The sequence below is a fragment of the Colobus angolensis genome, unplaced genomic scaffold, assembly GCF_000951035.1.
Source record: "Colobus angolensis palliatus isolate OR3802 unplaced genomic scaffold, Cang.pa_1.0 Scaffold301, whole genome shotgun sequence".
NCBI classification, from domain to species: Eukaryota; Metazoa; Chordata; class Mammalia; order Primates; family Cercopithecidae; genus Colobus; species Colobus angolensis.
In genome coordinates, this window is record NW_012116278.1 from 1,292,437 (window position 1) to 1,309,646 (window position 17,210).

A 17,210-nucleotide genomic window follows, 5' to 3' on the forward strand; every position below is an offset into this window, starting at 1 on the left:
AGCCACCCACTCCTGGGCCACACTGTAGACTTTGTCCTCACATGATATCGTTCCATAAAAAATCATCAGTTCCAACATCCCACTCTTTGATTTCAGTCACTGCTTGTATCAGTCTCTCAATCTCCCTTGCCTTTCGGTCTTTTAATTTCCCTGCTTGGTCAAACACCTGCACTGGATGCATGCAACTCTCCATCTTCTGTGTTGGTACAGTCAGGCAGCTACAGAAAAACACAGTTTTGAATATTGTCATCAATGTATCATCAGTCATCAATGTTAACTGGTCTCTTCATGCTTCCATTCAATCTTACCTAGGTTTCTCCTGTCAGCTTACATTCTTCTTCATCATCCTTTGAGGTGGGAGTCTCGCTCTGTCACCCAGGCTGGAGTATACTGGTATGATCTTGGCTTACTGTAATTTCTGCCTCCCTGGCTCAAGCAATCTTTCTGCCTCAGCCTTCTGAGTAGCTGGGACTACAGGTGCACACCACCATTCCCAGCTAATTTTTTGTATTTTTGGTAGAGACAGAGATTCATCATGTTGCGCAGTCTGGTCTTGAACTCCCGAGCTCAAGTCATCTGCCTGCCTTGGCCTCCCAAAGTGCTGGGATTATAAGTGTGAGGCACTACACCCAACCTTCATCATTCTTAAACCCATAATACCCTATTCTCCCTTTATTCATTAAGAACAATAATGGAGTAGTGTAATTTTTCTCCAAATAATTTAAAATTTTTCATGCATACTCTCCCCATTTCCTCCTAATATAATATAGGAGATGTCCTCCTTTCTTTCTAAAGTTAGTCTTTTCGTTGCAGTATTTCTTATGCCTTCCTAAATTATTAGGAATCTACATGTAATCTCTCTCCTTATATCCTATATTTTATATCTCTCCTTCTTTAGTAGATTATTTACATCATTTATATGCTCATAAATTTTTCTTCTTAGAATAAAGACACAAACAAAACATTGCATCTTCTAAAATGATCTCTTTCCTTTTCTTTATAAATACACCTTTGAAAGTATAGCCTACAATGGTTCACTTCATCTTTTCATTCCTCAGCTTACTCCCTTCTGTCTTCTGCTACCACCAAGTTACTAAAACATTTTTCTCCATGAACGTTTGTGAACTCTATGTCATTAAATTCAATGACTTTTTTGGGTCATAAACTTACTTCATATCTCTATGCATTCTATAGGATCTGAAACATTTGCTGTCCTGGGTTTCTTCAGTACTATACCTTCCTGGTTTGGCATCCAACTCTCTAACTCCAACTTAGCCTCTCTTACAGGGTCCCTTTATCTGTTCTTTATCTTGAAGCCTCTTATGGCTTGCTCCTGTATATTCTTTTCTCAATTTAATCTCTCTCTGGGTTACCACACCTAGTCCAATAGTAACAATCAATGTATTCATTGCTTTTACATTTAGGTCTCCACCTCATTTTTCTGAACCCCCTAATTATATCCAACTGACTATAAGCATCTGTAATTCAATATCTCACAAGCAATTCAAACTCCTCAACACATTCAAAACTGGATTTGCTATCATCTCCCTACAAGTTTGCTCCTTTCCAGTTGTTCATTTACTCTATATAGCTGGTGCCACTATAAACTAAGTTTCTTAAAGCAATTATCTTTAACTTTTCTCTTGTTCACCTTCATGTTCAATTTATAACCAAGATATTTTGCTTTGATCCCCATTATCTCTTAAATCGGCTCCTTTCTTTTTATTTCCATTGCCTAATCTAAGCCACTCAATATCTTCTGCAATCATTTTTTAAATAGTCCTCACATTAGCCACTTTTCCCTCCCTTTCAGTTATCAACTCTAAAGCCAGAGTTACCTGTTAAAATATACATTTGCTCATATCTAGCATCGTATTTGGCATACCATGGGCACTCAATAAATATTTCATGGATAGGTATCTTATTTATAACTATGATTCTTCTAATTTACACCTTTTAAGAACTTTCATAACTCTTCTAACTTCTAAATGAAAACTTTTTGACATGTCGTACGAGGTTTGAATAACTGCAGTTACCTGCTTCTTCTCTCCACTATTGATGCTACCGATTTTCTTTCCCACTTGGGCCTGTACACTCAGGTCTCAGTTTAAATGTCACTTATCTGAGTGCTTAGATTAGATTTGGCCCTCTCGTTGACTACATGAACTTTTAGCATTCTATACTATTCCTAGCTTGGTAGCACTTATTATAATTCTGAATATATTTTGGTTGGTGAAGGCAGGGATGTAGCATTTGCCTTTCACACTAAAATATTAGCTTCTCCGAAGTGTTGTTACATTTATCTTTTTTATCACCCTAGCCCCAGTGCCTGGCACATTGCCAGGCATGTAGTAAGCACTCAATAAATACCTGAAGTGTGAACAGGAAGTAGTGAAATGAAGTGAATATTGAGGGGTGGGTTCAGGTAGAGGAAACAGCATGCACAGTGGCCTTAAGGAATAAAAGGACAGTGGGGCTGGAGTGTAAATTCTGAGTATGGAATTTAAAAAGAGGGGACTATAGGAGGAGTGAAATTATAGAGAGTGGTTTAAGTCATGCTAAAGAGGAAAAGTTTTATCACCCTGGCTGCTCTATGAAGTATGGATTGAAGGAGCTTTAAATCCATTATCTTATTTTACCTACAAATTAGTCCTTCCAATAGGAGGACAATATTATCTACATCTACAGATGAGGGAGTTGAGGATAAGTCTTGTGAAGTTGATAGTTGAAGGTCAAACTTCTTATAAGTGTGGAGCCAAGAATTGAATTTACGTCTTCCGACCATGTAATCTACATTTCTCTATTGCTCACTGCCAGTGTAATGACAGCCAGAGGCAAGAAGCCTGTGGATCAGAGGATCACGAAGAATGGCTGAGTAGTCTTTCTTTCCTTCTTTCTTTCTTCCTTTCCTTTCCTTTCCTTTCCTTTCCCCTTCCCCTTCCCCTTCCCTTTCCCTTTCCCTTTCCCCTTCTCTTTCCCCTTTCCTTTCCTTTCCTTTCCATTTTTGGGACAGGGTCCTGCTCTGTTGCCCAGGCTTGGAGTACAGGGACCCAATCACACCATACTGCAGCCTCTACCTCCTGGGCTCAATCAGTCCTTCCACCTCAGCCTCCCAAGTAGCTGGGACTAAAAGCATGCATCACCAGTCTTGGCCAGTTTTTGTATTTTTTTGTAGAGATGGACTTTTGTCATGTTGCCCAGGCTGGTCCCAAACTCCTGGACTCAAGTGATCCACCTACCTTCACATCCCAAAGTGCTGAGATTACAGACATTAGTCACCATGCCTGACCAGAGTAGTCTTTTCTATAGAAGTTCATTGCTCTGAGAAATTATACTGTGTGGCATCAAGGTGTAGACTAGGAGATCCAGGCTATAGGCCTAGGGTTTGGTTTCTGTTGTCCACTTGGAGGGATGGCTGACCTTGGTCTGAACACAACCATTAAAGACATAGCCTGAGGGTGAAGAGAGAAAATAAGAAAAGGGGTACAGCTGTAAAGTCCCTTCCTCCTCCATCTGACATGGGGAGGTGGAAGGGAGCTAAAATTCCCCTCTCAGGCATTATTGATGAGCTTTGAAAAATATAGGTTAATTACTTCTTCATTTTGATTCAAATCTGTCCTTGTTTTTCTCCCCACTAGGGGCACCTTGTGTATTTCCACTATGACTTCCTCACCAGGCTGTCCTGCCTCTTATCATGTCCCTATATTCAATCTTCCTCATGTTGCCAGTCATATCTGTCCATACCAGTGTTTCTCAAAACACATTTTCCATATGTGAATTGACTGCCTCAGGGAAAAAACTAAACACAGGTGCTTCTCAGAATTGTTGTGAACAGCAGATGAAATGATATATGTTGTCTGTAAGATGCCCGGGGCACATAGATGATGGTCAATAATCATTCATCCCTTTTAATTTCTCCTTACCTTCCTTTTTGAAAATGTACACAATTACAATACTCTTGCTTATCTGAAATATTGGCTTTAACTTAGAGATAGCAAACCAGTAGCTACATAATGTTTTTAAATATTTGAATAAGTGGCTGTCACTTGAAATCTGGATGCTTTTTATGTGAAAATTTGGATTCCTGGCTTCTGCTGAAAAATAGTGAGTTCTGGCAAATTTAGACTCACATTCTCATGTGACAGCAGCAGTAGGCATGAGAGTTGACTAACAGCTTTCCGCTTTAGAGAATGCCTGTAAACTCTAGTTCGTCTTAATCCCCTCTTTTAGATTTTCTGACATCCAACCCACTACATTAACTCATATTATCTGCTTTGCTCTGAAGATATTTGAAAGTGTCATCTTTAATTTAGACCAGAGACAGAGGATAGCTTCTCTTGTGAATGTCACCATGCCTTGGAATATTTCCCCCTGCCATTTGCCATTATTTAGACTGTGGGATTTGATCTGACTGTTCAATAACAGAAATGCCTCATAAAAATAGCTCCATTTTTAAACATTCATTGTATACCCCACAAGACTCCTAGCCTTGTGAAGGTATCTTTCCAGTTCATCTAAGATACCTAGTTCAACAATACGAATTATCCATCTTCTCCTAGCATAGAGTCTGGTTTAAAGTAGAAGTCTAATGAGTAACCATTAAATGAGAGCACTGAATGAATAAAGTAGAGATGCCATGTTAAGCTCATTTAATCCTCACAATAATTCTATGATGAAGTTACTCTTGTTATTGTTATTGTCTCTTTACAGAAGCAAAAACTGAGACTCAGAAGTAGTCCACTCAGTCACAGGCATCTAGAATCCTAAAAATATGAGGTTGGTGCAAAAGTAATTGTGGATTTTGCTGTTACTTTACTTTCAGTGGCAAAAACCACAATTAATTTTGCACCAACCTCATATCCTATTTAGAAGATACTTACAGATCAGTTAAGCCAACCCCTTAGTTTCACAGATGAAGCAACTGAATCCCAGTGGTGAAGGAACTTCCCCTCAGTCTCCTGGCAAGTTATGGATGACACATACATAGGGTCTCCTGGGTTCCAGCCCAGTATTGCAGCCCACACCACCTGCCTCCAGGAGTATCCATACTTGGATTTATTTACCAATCCCGTTCTCAGACTTCATAAACTTCCTTTTGACTTCCCTTTTCCTGAGTCATTCTGTCCTACCTCCCAAAGGAGAGATTTTGGGTACTTCCCTGGAGCCATCTGAAATGAGATCAAGGAGCTGTGCTCACATGACCCCAAACTCCCCAGGGAGAACTCAATTACCCTGTTCTGATCCGGCCTCACCTATGCCAGTGGGAAAAGGTGAGGGTGGAGTTCCCTGGAAAGAGAGAATTTGGTTATTAACCAACAATGAAGGCAAGATTGTAAGAGAACAATTATAAGCCCTGTTATAATTGCCCTTTAATCTATAATTGCCAGGTTTGTCTCCAGCTCACCTTTGGAGTCTGTTGACCCATTAAAAAGCCTCAGGCACAGCTGACATCAACGATGTAGGAGAACTTTTCAACACATCAGAGTTTCCTGGGAATACTCACTCCAAGATTCCAAAGACTTCTTAGAATCACAGAAAATCTGGAAGAAACTCTAGTGAACACAGCCCTCTACCCAATGTAGAGATCACAGGTAGCCACCTACCCAATATCCCCTATCCACCATTCACCTCTCACTCACATTATACAGATGAGAAACAAGACTTAGAGAAGAAAAGTGACTTGACTGAAGTCATTCAGAGTTCGTAAATATAATTCTGTAGCTCCTAGGACATATTAATAGATCAAGGCCAGGTGTGGTGGCTCATGCCTATAATCCCAGCACTTTGGGAGACTGAGGCAGGTGAATCACAAGGTCAGGAGATCAAGACCATCCTGACCAACATGGTGAAAGCCCGTCTCTACTAAATACAAAAAATTAGCCAGGCATGGTGGCACACTACTTGGGAGGCTGAAGCAGGGCAATCACTTGAACCTGGGAGGCGGAGATTGAAGTGAGCCGAGATCGCACCACTGCACTCCAGCCTGGCGACAAGAGCGAAACTCCGTCTCAAAAAAAAAGAAAAAAAAAGATCATAAGTCATGGAATATTGTGTACCTTCAACACTGACCATTCACGTGTCAAAGAGTTGGATCACAATGCCTATGGCTTTGGGTTCACTCACTGATCATGAGTTCTGGGGACAATTACCTCTGGAAAGGGTACCAATTTCAAAGGCCAGAAAAAGATGGAAGCCATACATTCTAGTAGGCAAGAAAATGCATTTTTAAAATATAACCATCCTTGAGAGATAATCCCCTTATATTTGGAGAGGAGAACAATATAACCCAAACTCTTTCCCTTCTTGAGTTGACTTTTAGGAAGCTGATGACTAAATTGACACGTGAGAGCAGTAACAACATTAGCCTACTTTCTCATTGTTAGACACATCGAGCTTGTTACTTCACATCTACTTCCCTCTGCTTTGAATTGTCTACCCTTCCCACTAGTGGTTCCCTAAACTGGAGTTGTTAACTCCTTTATAGCACATGAGTCTTAATCCCATTTTCATCTGCACAGAAAGCCGTTCCTGACAACCCAAATATTAGGTTTCTTCTCTGTCACTTTCTATCACATCCCTCAGTATTACTACCCTTATATCATGCAGCATTTGTTGAAATTATCTCATTTATTTGTATATTTGCTCATTTACTTTTGATTTGTCTGCCCTTTAAAAGATAGCTTGAGGTATAATTGACATACAACAATTGCATACATTTAATATATAGATAATGATGACTTTGGACATGTGCATGTATCCATGATGTCATCACCACAAGCAAGAATCAAAACATACCCATCACCTTCAGTAATTTTATTTTGTGCATTTATGTGTGTGTGTACATGTGTGTGTTTGGTAAGAACACTTAATGTGACATCTAGCCTCTTAAAGCATTTTAAAGCACACAATACCATATTAACTATAAGTGCTATGTTTTACAGCAGATTTCTAGAACATATTCATTTTGTATAACAGAAACTTTATGCCCCATTGAAAACCAACTCCTTGTTTCCCCATCCCCAGCACCTGGAAACCATCACTCTAGTCTCAGCTTCTTTGACTTTGCCTATTTTAGATACCTCTATATTAGTGGAATTAGGCAGTATTTGTCGTTCTATGACTGGATTCTTATACTTAGCATAACGTCCTTTAGGTTCATTCATGTCATTTCAAATGGCAGAATTTCCTTCTTTTTTAAGGCAGAATGATACTCCATTGTATGCATATACCATGTTTTCTTCATCTGTTTACTTGTTGATGCACCCTTGGGTTATTTCTCTATCTTGACTACTGTGAATAATGCTGCAATGAGCATAGGGGTACAGATCTCTTTCCAAGATCCTGATTTCAATTATTTTGGATATAAATCCAGAAGTGGGATGGCTGGATCATCAGCAGTTCTATTTTTAATTTTTTCAGGAACCTCCATACTGTTTTTCACAGTGGCTTCACCTTTCTACATTCCCAACAGTGATAAGAGTTCTCTTGCTCTTGAGCGTAAGCTAAGTGTAATCATGCCTTGGGACCTTACTTGTCCCATTCCATGCTGTATCCCTAATGTCAAATATGTAAATTATGCTGTTGTTATCTGTCATGAAACAAGATAGTCACACCACAAGCAGAAAGGTATCTAATGTAAACGGAGCCCAAACAAGAATGAAGCAAGAGTGACCGGGTGCAGTGGCTCACACCAGCACTTTGGGAGGTCGAGGTGGCAGATCATGAGGTCAGGAGTTCCAGACCAGCCTGGCCACCATAGTGAAACCTCGTCTCTACTAAAAATTCAAAAATAAGCCAGGCGTGGTGATGCACCCCTGTAGTCCCAGCTACGCAGGAGGCTGAGGCAGGAGAATCTCTTGAACTGGGAGGTAGAGGTTGTGGTGAGCCGAGATCACACCACTGCACTCCAGCCTGGGCAACAGAGCGAGACTCCATCTCAACAACAACAACAACCACAACAACAACAAAAAGAAAGAAGCAAGAGTAATGACATTTGTTAAGTACCTACACCATACCAGAAATTTTGTAAGCATTGTGGCAAGTGTAAAGCTATTAAAGGGAAAGAGAAGACAGTTAGCATTTATTGAACACCTAGATGCTAAGTTATCCTATATAATCATCAAAATTGTTCTGAAAAGTAGTTAGTATTATCTTCATTTCACATGTGGGAAAACTCAGGTTTAGAGGGGGCATAGTCACTTACTTAAGGGCATAGAATTATTAAGTGATAGAGTTTGGACTTGAACCTAATTCTTTCTCACTCAGAAACTCTGCTCTTTATCCCTACTCTCAATGGCTTCCAAGGAATCCCTGAAGGGGATATTAGGTATGTATGTGTGTATGCATGTATGTACATATGTATTTATTTATTTTAATAAAAAAGGAGAGGAGAATATAATGAAAAAACCTTGAGGAGGATGTGCTTTTGGTTGAGGGTATGGGGACCATGCTAGGAGCTATTTTCAAGGCAGAAATCATGGGAAGACTTAAGCTCTGAGCCTGGTCATATTCTGAGCCAGGCACTGCAAGTCACCATGTTTCATGCATTGGGTGCAGATGTTCTGTCATCAATGCATGATGAATCATGCCTTAGGAAGGTCAGATCTGGCTGTTCTGCAGCAGCTGAGCTTCTCAAAGGAATTCTGGGCCCATAAAATAGGGAAACAGGGGTGATGGAAATGACATCCAATGAGTACTGTTAACTGGCTGAACATAAAGTGACTGCAAAATCAAACATCAGTGAGACTGGGCTCTTCTGATGTTGCTCACTTACTGTTAGCTACATGGACAGTCTTGCTAATTATGTAGTTTATAAGTGAGGCTCTTCTCCACATGTAGAGTTGATACTAGTGGCTTGTATTTTAAAATTTATTTCTAGCTGACAAGTAATTACTGACTATTAATTCTAATTACTGGGGAAATTCCAGAGAAGGGTCTAACTGTAATTCAAGGTAGAAGACGTGTACTCATTCTATTTTGTTTTTGTTTTGATAACCCTATAAACAGAGCTTGAGTACAGATTAGGTAGGTATCCATAGGAAACAGTTATGAGGGATCATGAACAGGACCCAGAAGAGGAAAAAGCCAGTACAGGGATGTGTTCACAAGATTACTATTGATTTATTGAGGCTCTTGCTGGCTTAAAGATGCAAAGCTGGAGTATGTCTTCTCTAGCTCCCTATCTCAATTGTTTAAAGATTGATGTTTCTTAGACTTCTGGGCTATACTTGCTCATATGAGCTGAGAGAGGTCCCACAGCACCACTGGCCTTGAGGTAGGAAGTGCAAAGATAAACCTGACATGTATTCAAGGAGGAAGGTCCTGCGGCAGCACAAAGTGAGTTTGAATTCACATTGGAACTGTCCATTGAAATTGAGGTTGAAATCAGAGGCTAAGGATGTGCGGCCTTTGTGAATAAAGTGGGCTTTCATCTCAACCTGGAAGGATGGAAGGGATTTCAATAGTAGCGAACAAGTAAGAGGAAATTCAGACAGATGGAAGAGCATAAAGCAAGAAAAGCATGAAGATGGAAATGAAAGGTGCCTGGAGAAGCATAGAATGAGCGAGACTGGATTTTGTGGTCAAGTGGATGAAAGCCTTGAAGGCCAGGTTATGATATCTGAAGTCGATTCGTTGGGCACTTGAGAGGGATGAAAGTTGTTTATGGGCCTAAATTGTGATTAGAGTATACTTCTCATTCTCAGTTGAGAATGGCTAGATGCAGGTGAAGTATCACAGGTGATTGTAGTATAGAGTATGCTCTGCCAGACTTGGCTTGCATAGGGTCTTGGCAGCAGAACAGAGGATATAATTTGGACAAGTGAAATGAAGGTAAAGATATAAAGCAGGTTACCTCCCTTCAGACATTCTCTTCCTTTAACATCCATGTGGCAAATGGCATTAGCATTCTACTCCACTAACTGGGACAGTTTGATAATTTTTATTAATGTGTGGCCTACTGAGTTACCTCAGCCTTCATCCATCAAGCCCTGTATCATGCCTTTGGCCCACGCCCAGTGCCTCAGAAGCCCATATATCATCCCTTCAGGCAGGGAAGCAGATTCCCTTTTATCTCCCTCGCAAAAGCACAGATGTTACCGCACCCAGCCTTGTCTGGGGTTCAGGCACAGCTTCTCCCTGAATGACCTCCTTGGAAACTTCATTCGCATTGCATTCCAGACAGACAGGCTTTTCTTTTGTTCCTTCACTCAAGAGCTGCCTCCACCCCACTCTTCTAATTCATGTGTCATGGGCAACATATTTGTGTTGCCACATCTGCCTTGTCCCAGCTGTTGAGTCCATTTGTAAGGCAGATATTAATGCTAATCATTGCCTGAAAAATTTTAGAGCATGACATCCTGATGCACAGCTCATTGTTAGACTTCATCCCCATCTCATCTTTATCACTGGGAGAAGGAAGGCAACATTATGATGGGAAAAGATCCGTGAACTGGGTTGAAGAAACTTGGTTCTAATGCTGAATCCCTTTGTGATCTTGAGATTCCCATCTATGGGCCTCAGTTTCTGTATCTGTGAAGTGAAGTGGTTGAATTCAATAATCTTTGAGACATTTCTGTCTCTAAGGTTTTATGACTTCCAGCCTTTAGGGATATTAAATGCATATACAGTCACCCCTCTGTATCTGTGAGTTTTGCATTCATGAATGCAACCAACCTCAAATGGAAAATATTTGAAAACCTTTTCCACAAAGTTTTAAAAAGCAAAACTTGAATTTGCTGTATGCCCAGTTGATATAGTTTGGGTCTGTGTCCTCACCCAAATCTCATGTAAAATTGTCATCGCCAATGTTAGAGGCAAGGGCTGGTGGAAGGTGATTGGATCTTGGGGAAGGATTTCCCTTTTGTGGCTGTTCTTGTGGTACTGAGTGAGCTATCCTGAGATCTGGCTGTATAAAAGTGTGTAGCACCTCCCCCTTCTCTCTTCCTCCTGCTCCAGCCATGTAAGATGTGCCTGCTTTCCCTTCATCTTCTGCACATGATTGTAAGTTCCCTGAGGCCTCCTCAGTTATGCTTCATGGCTGTGGAACTGTGAGCCAGTTAAACCTCTTTTCTTTATAAATTGCCCCTTCTCAGTTATTTCTTCATAGCAATGCAAGAATGGACTAATATACTGGTACTATGTTAAATCCACATGAATGAAGTGATTGTAGACATTGTATTAGGTTTTATAAGTAATCTAGAAATGATTTAAAATACAAGGGAGGATGTACATAGGCTATATGCAAATACTATGCCATTTTATATAGGAGACTTGAGCCACTGCAAATTTTGCTATCCAAGGGAGTCTGGCTGAGTCCAGGGTTTTTATGGGCTTCAGAGAGGAGGAACTGTGTATTGATTTGTCCATGAGTGGCCATGGTCAGGTCTGGAAAAATCACTGTAAGTTCTCACTCTGGTCCATAGATCTGACAGCCCAGCCCCCAGGCTTCAGGCCATCCCAGACCTGAAGGTGGGGCTTCACTGGGCACCTGCCCCTTTCCTCCCAGGAACCTGTCTGCCTCCTGCTGCCATCAACTTGCCATTCCTGGCACCCAGGTTGTTCATACTGCGGGGTGCCTGCAGCCCCGTGCAGAGCTGTTCCAGCCCCCTTCCCATGCTTATTGGCACCCAAAGTCTTGAGAGGGCCAAGGCAACAGGGTACTGGCATATCTGCCAGGTCACAACAGTGCCCAGGCTCAACCTCAACTTTGATCTGAAATTGGAGGGGGTACTTGAAGTGGGGAGAGGCCAGACAGTGGGAGCAGGCATTTCTGAGCCTGTGGGGGAAGGGGGTAATCCCCAGGCCCCTGAGACTGCAGGAATGCCTGGATCCACAGCTGCAAGTGTGTGGCTGCACTGTGCCTCAGAGAGCGGGGTTCCTGCACCTTCAACTTGGAAGTGGATGGGGCTTCCACTTGTTCCTGGCTCCTGCTGGCTCCATGGAGCACTCAGCCCCTGCTGCATCTCCCCTGCTGCATCCAGTGTCTTTGCAGTGGCCGCTTCAGATGGGCTGCCACTGCCATTAATAGGCTACCCCTCAATGACCACGTCAATGGGTATGTATAGCCCAGATGCCCCTGTGGAGTGGCTGTGAAAATTTGATTATAAATCTAGGAACTGCTGGGAATAAATGGGTAGAAGATTCTGTTCTCCTTCGTGTGAGGTACAGGAACTCTCCAGTGGGTTAAAATTGTCCCAACATCTAGGGGGACTCAGCATGAGAGAGGAAGATGTCTGATTGGTATGATAGGCTCACAACCACAGTATGCACAGCCACTTTGCCACAGTAGGCATGACCTGAGAATGAGGAATGAAACATAAAACTAAAGAGTTGGAGGCTTGGGAGTCTAAGCTTGAGTCTGTTGTAACTGAGGGGTGGGATTGCCCTCTATTGGAGAACCCCTGTAATCTGTGTAAGGCTCCTTTCTATTCCCTTTGCCTCCACCATGACTTGACACACAGCCATGCGGAATCCTTGTTTTGGACATCATGTGGCAGTGGCAGGAATTACAGGCACAGAAAAAAAATGGCCAACTTGGAAGACCTGTTGCATTTCTCCCTTTTCTCTTCACAAGTCATTAGGAACCTTGATTGAAGAAACTTCTGGAATTATTTTACAATCCAAAGGGAGAGAGGTTAGTTCTGAGAGGGACACTATACTTATCAACACTGTGCATGAGAGACCAAGAGAGTGATTCATCAAAACAAAAGAAATGTTTATACTACATTTTGAAGTTGTCTACATGATCATTCATTCATTCAGCAATTTTTAATGAATTTCTGTTAACTGTGTATCCAATATGCTGGGCACTTTAATTGCAATCTATTTCTCTTTTCAGCTCTCTTTCATTCCTCCTACCTTTCTTAATACAACCAGTATGTTGAACTACAGCTAGAAGTTTCCCTGTGCCACTTCTGGGAAATGTTTGATGATAAAGAATTTAGTGGGGAGAGTTATCCTCGTTGGACGTATTAAACACTGAGTATGTATTTGCTAATTATTGGGATTATTTCTGTAACTGTAGAATTTATATGATCTTCCTCCCCAAGTCAATTCTTGACTTCAGTTTACACTGAAAGAAAAAGAGAAATTTTTTTGATCAGTTCATGTCTAAGTTTCCTTATAGGTCTGTATTTCTTAGATCCCAGAGGGATAACCTCTTTTCCGTTATTTACCTTGTCTGTGTTGCTAAGATGTGGGTCAGCTACCCATATAAAAGTGGATAATCCAGCCATTTTTCAAATACATTGAAGTATGAACTATACACTTAAGATCTGTATGTAAGTGGCAATCTTCAATTTTAAAAAATCAGTATGAATAGGTGTCAGAAAATAAAACTACCATTTCTTGAGCTTTCCAGCATAATAATATTCTACAGCTATGTAATAGGAAGTGTATCATCCCATTTTATTGATGAAGATACTACTATTTGACAGATTAAGTAACATATCCAAGATCAAGTAGTTTCCAGTTTTAACTCATAATAGTTTCAAAGCCTATTACAATTACAACTTATTCTACCTTCTCCATAAATTTCCTCCTAATTCCCACCCCAGGACACATTAAGACTTCAGGTTCTTAGCTATCTTTGCTTCAGAAGCCCTGGCACGATCATCCTTTTGTTTCTTGCTGTGACCCCACTGTCACTGCTCAGTGGATAAACAGACTATCGGTTCCAAGTTCTGTCAATCTGCTCCATTTTATAACTCTTGAACTTGCTGTTAAAGTATTTTCCAAGGCACAGTGAAACAAAAACATGTCTTTCAATAGAAGGTCAGAATTTTGGAAGGACCTTTTTGGGTTTTAACATTAATATTGGGCATTAAGTTCTTCTTAAGCAGAGCTGATTTTTTCCCCTTGGGTTAGAGGGATGGGTTTTCAATGACCAGTGTCATTTGGGATCCTGGAAAGCAGAGGGTGGATATTTTTGGCATGTTTCATGCCCAGTGCCTCATTCTCCAGCTGGCTCAGGTTTCTGGGTGGAGTTTCAGTTTTGTAGTAAGACTGTAGACCTAGGAGAGCAGTCTGGCCAATTTCCCCTCAGGTCACTCTAAATGACAGTAAAAATTACTGGTAACCTTTTCACAAAGCAGAAATTGAAATGGGGCTTTGAAACTTCTCTGCATGGAAGTACAATCCCTTTAAGAAGAATAATAGGGAGATACTAGAATGCTTCTCTCAAAGGGTCTGGGCATAGAAATGAGCATCTCCTGCCTTTCAGTAATGTATTCTACTTTCTAAAACTATTTTATACATAGTCTCATCCAGTTGCTTACAACAGTCCTATAATGTGGTGTATCCTTGGACTCATTTTCCAGATATGTAAATAGAAGCTCAGAAGGGGACAGTGACTTAACCAAGGACATATAACTAGTAAGAAGTGCAGTTGGGATGTAACTACTAAGGATTCTTGCTCTTGCTGTCAGCCAATTACTCTACAAGGATTTGGAGTAATCATAGCAAGTCCTGGAAGCTTATATCATTATCCCTACTATTTAAATGGTAAAACTAAAACCTGAGAATGGTAGTGTGGGTAGCCTAAAATAAATCACATGGCTCACTACCAGCAGAAGTGACCATAGGTTGTCTAACCCTGAGTCCATACCAAGATCCTTCTTGGTAACCCTCCACATCAAAGAATGGGTCTCTTACAAACTTGCCTGAGATCTGATGTTCTATAACGGTGTTGCTTTTTTTTTTTTTTTTTTTTTTTAATTTGAGATGAAGTCTTGCTCTGTCACTCAGGCTGGAGTGCAGTGGTGTCATCTTAGCTCACTGCAACCTCCTCCTCCTGAATTCAAGCAATTCTCCTGCCTCAGCCTCCCAAGTAGCTGGGATTACAGGTATGTGCCACCATGCACAGCTAGGTTTTGTATTTTTAGTAGAGATGTAGTTTCACCATGTTGGCCAGGCTAGTCTCAAACTCCTTACCTCAGGTGATTGCCCACCTCAGCCTCCCAAAGTGTTGGGATTACAGGTGAGAGCCACCATGCTTGGCCCAGTGTTGCTTTTTAATTGTTGATTTTAGGAAAGCAGATTTCTCCAGCTGGGAATTGGTGGCCTCTGTAGATGAGCAGTTGCTGATGAGTTAGCAGAATCTTCAACTTGACAGCATGGCTCCTCTCTAAACCCAAATTCACTGTCAAGATTTTGTCCATAAAGATCTCGTTATTATATATACACGTATGTGTGTGTGTGTGTGTGTGTGTGTGTGTGCGCGAGAGAGAATTTCCACTGGTATTTTAGATTTTTGGATTCAAGGGGTACATGTTCAGATTTATTACATAGCTCTACTACATGATGCTGAGGTTTGGGATATGAGTGATTCCATCACCCAGGTAGTGAGCATAGTACCCAATAGGTAGTTTTTTAGCTGTATCTCTCCCTCCCTCCCCCTTCCTGGAGTGCCTAGTGTCTATAGTTGCTATCTTTATGTTCACGGGTACTCAATGTTAAGCTCCCACTTATAAGTGAGAACACGCAATATTTAGTTTCCTGTTCCTGCATTAATTTGCTTAGGATAGTTGCCTCCAGCTGCATCCATGTTGCTGCAAAGAACATGAGTTCATTCTTTTTTATGGCTGTGTAGTATTCTGTGGTATATGTGTACTACATTTTCTTTATCCAGTCCACTGTTGATGGACACCTAGGTTGATTCCATGTCTTTGTTATTGTGTATAGTACTCCAATGAACACAGAAACATAGATGTCTTTTTTGTGGAATGATTTATTTTCTTTCGGATGTATATCCAGTAATGGGATTGCTGTGTTGAATGATAATTCTAAGTTCTTTGAGAAATCTCCAAACTGCTTTCCACAGTGGCTTAACCAATTTACATTCTCACCAACAGTGTATAAGTGTTCCCTTTTCTATACAGCCTCACCAGCATCTGTTGTTTTTCAACTTTTTAGTACTAGCCATTCTGACTGGTGTGAGATAGCATGTAATTGTGGTTTTGATTTCTGTTTCTCTGATGACTAGTAATGTGGAGCAATTTTTCATGTTTATTGGCTGCTTGTATGTCTTTTTTCAGAAGTGTCTGTTCATGTCTTTTGCCCATTTTTTATTGGGGTTGTTTTTTGCTTATTAAGTTTCTTACAGATTCTGAATATTAGACCTTTATTGGATGCATAGTTTGTAAATATTTTCTTTCATTCTGTAGGTTGTCTGTTTATTGACAGTTTCTTTTGCTGTGTGGAAGCTCTTTAATTAGATCCCACTGTCAATTTTTGTTTTTGTTGCAGCTGCATTTGAAGACTTAATCATAAATTATTTCCCAAGGCTGACATTCGGAATGGTGTTTTGTAGGTTTTCTTCTAGGATTCTTACAGTTGGAGGACTTACATTTAAATCTTTAATCCATCTTGAGTTAATTTTTATATATGGTGAAAGGCAAAGGCCCAGTTTTATTCGTCTGCATGTGGCTAACCAGCTATCCCAGCACCACTTACGGCATAAGGAGTCCTTTCTTCATTTCTTGCTCGTGTCAACTTTGTAGAAGACCAGATGGCTTCGGTGTATGGCTTTATTTCTGAGTTCTCTATTCTGTTCCATTGGTTTATGTGTCTGTTTTTGTACCAGTCATAAAGGTCTCATTCTAGAAATCAGTAAGTAATTAACCAAAGTCTAAAGACCTTCTCAGAGTAATCACTACCATTTACATACTACATAAATCTGTATGACAGACACTCTACTGGTAACATCAAATACATTTCTGCAAATCCTTACAGTAATTCTGTAAGCTAGAAGTTTTTATTTTCATGTTGAAGAGGAGAAAATTGGTGCTCTGTCAGGAGAAATCATTTGTCTAAGGCAGAACTGGGATTTGAATTCAGGTCTATCAGAGTCCTTGCCCTTGCGTAAAACAGTACGCAAAACTGTCTTTCAATTCCTGAACCAGAGACAGTAGGTGTTGGAAGGGACTTTAGATATTTTCCCTGTCATTTTCATGAACCTTGTTTTACAGATAAAATAAGTAGCTCCCAGAGAGGTATGTGATTTTCTAGAAGTCTCATAAGCATGTACGGCAGAGTCAGGCTTTATAACCAGATCTGTGGCCAGGTATGGTGGCTCATACCTGTAGTCCTTGCACTTTGAGAAGCAGAGGCAGGCAGATCACCTGAGGTCAGGAGTTTGAGATCACCCTGGCCAACATGGTGAAACCCTATCTCTACTGAAAATACAAAAATTAACTGGGCGTGGTGGCGGA

The 17,210-nt window shown here is 40.7% G+C and overlaps 2 protein-coding genes across 5 annotated transcripts in view; one reads left to right on the forward strand and one right to left on the reverse strand.

Moving 5' to 3' along the window:
- The window catches only part of TRIM32 (tripartite motif containing 32), a 99,616-nt gene extending 94,152 nt beyond the window's left edge, over positions 1–5,464 (reverse strand). The window contains exon 1 of the mRNA XM_011950071.1: positions 5,405–5,464. The gene's annotated coding sequence lies outside the window, so the exon portion shown is untranslated. The remainder of the gene's footprint in view (positions 1–5,404) is intronic.
- ASTN2 (astrotactin 2) overlaps positions 1–17,210 on the forward strand; it is a 982,181-nt gene that overhangs the window by 810,791 nt on the left and 154,180 nt on the right. The window lies entirely within an intron of this gene.